General features: G+C 25.5%; 1 protein-coding gene across 1 annotated transcript in view; it reads left to right on the top strand.

Annotated features, from left to right (window-relative positions):
• Positions 1 to 1,104, top strand: part of LOC117175896 (HBS1-like protein) — a 48,622-nt gene that overhangs the window by 30,007 nt on the left and 17,511 nt on the right. The window lies entirely within an intron of this gene.

Here is a 1,104-nt window from a genome sequence, read left to right as displayed (position 1 = left end):
AATTTTATTATTCGCAAATTTGATTATTCGGGAATTTTCTAATTCGGGAATTTTCCAATTCGATAATATTATAAGCCGTCATAAATTTTATTATTCGGGAATTTTCCAATTCGAGAATTTTATAATTCTGAAATTTTATTATTCGCGAATTTTATTATTCGGGAATTTTCCAATTCGGTATTTTATTTTTCGGCAATTTTGTTATTGGCGCATTTTATTTTTCGGCATATTTCCAATTCAGTATTTTTATTTTTCGGCAATTTTATTATTCGAGAATTTGATTATTCGGGAATTTTACTGTGTCGGGAATTTTATTTTTTGGGATTTTTCAGTCGTCCCATATTTTTTGAAACTAATATCTTATTGTTGAATTTGTAATCGATCAAATAAATTTATAAGGAAATTCTAATTGTTAAAATTCGGGAATTTTCCAATTCGGATATTTTATAAATTGGTAATTTTCTGTCGGGAATTTTCCAATTTGGTAATATTATAAACTGTCTTAAATTTTATTATTCGGGAATTTTCCAATTCGGTAATATTATAAACTGTCGTAAATTTTATTATTCTGGAATTTTGCAATTCGAGAATTTTATAATTCTGAAATTTTATTATTCGGGAATTTTCCAATTCGGATATTTTATAAATTGGCAATTTTCCAATTCGGTATTTTTATTTTTCGGTAATTTTATTATTCGTGTATTTTATTATTTGGGAATTTTCCAAATCGGTATTTTTATTTTTCGGCAATTTTATTATTCGCAAATTTGATTATTCGGGAATTTTCTAATTCGGGAATTTTCCAATTCGATAATATTATAAGCCGTCATAAATTTTATTATTCGGGAATATTCCAATTCGAGAATTTTATAATTCTGAAATTTTATTATTTGCGAATTTTATTATTCGGGAATTTTCCAATTCGGTATTTTATTTTTCGGCAATTTTGTTATTGGCGCATTTTATTTTTCAGCATATTTCCAATTCAGTATTTTTATTTTTCGGCAATTTTCTTATTCGAGAATTTTCTAATTCGGGAATTTTACAGTGTCGAGAATTTTATTTTCCGGGATTTTTCAGTCGTCCCATATAAATTATATACTT

Source organism: Belonocnema kinseyi, chromosome 7, assembly GCF_010883055.1.
Source record: "Belonocnema kinseyi isolate 2016_QV_RU_SX_M_011 chromosome 7, B_treatae_v1, whole genome shotgun sequence".
NCBI classification, from domain to species: domain Eukaryota; kingdom Metazoa; phylum Arthropoda; class Insecta; order Hymenoptera; family Cynipidae; genus Belonocnema; species Belonocnema kinseyi.
The sequence above is the reverse complement of the archived record's forward strand: the minus strand, read 5'-3'. Positions and strand labels throughout refer to the sequence as shown.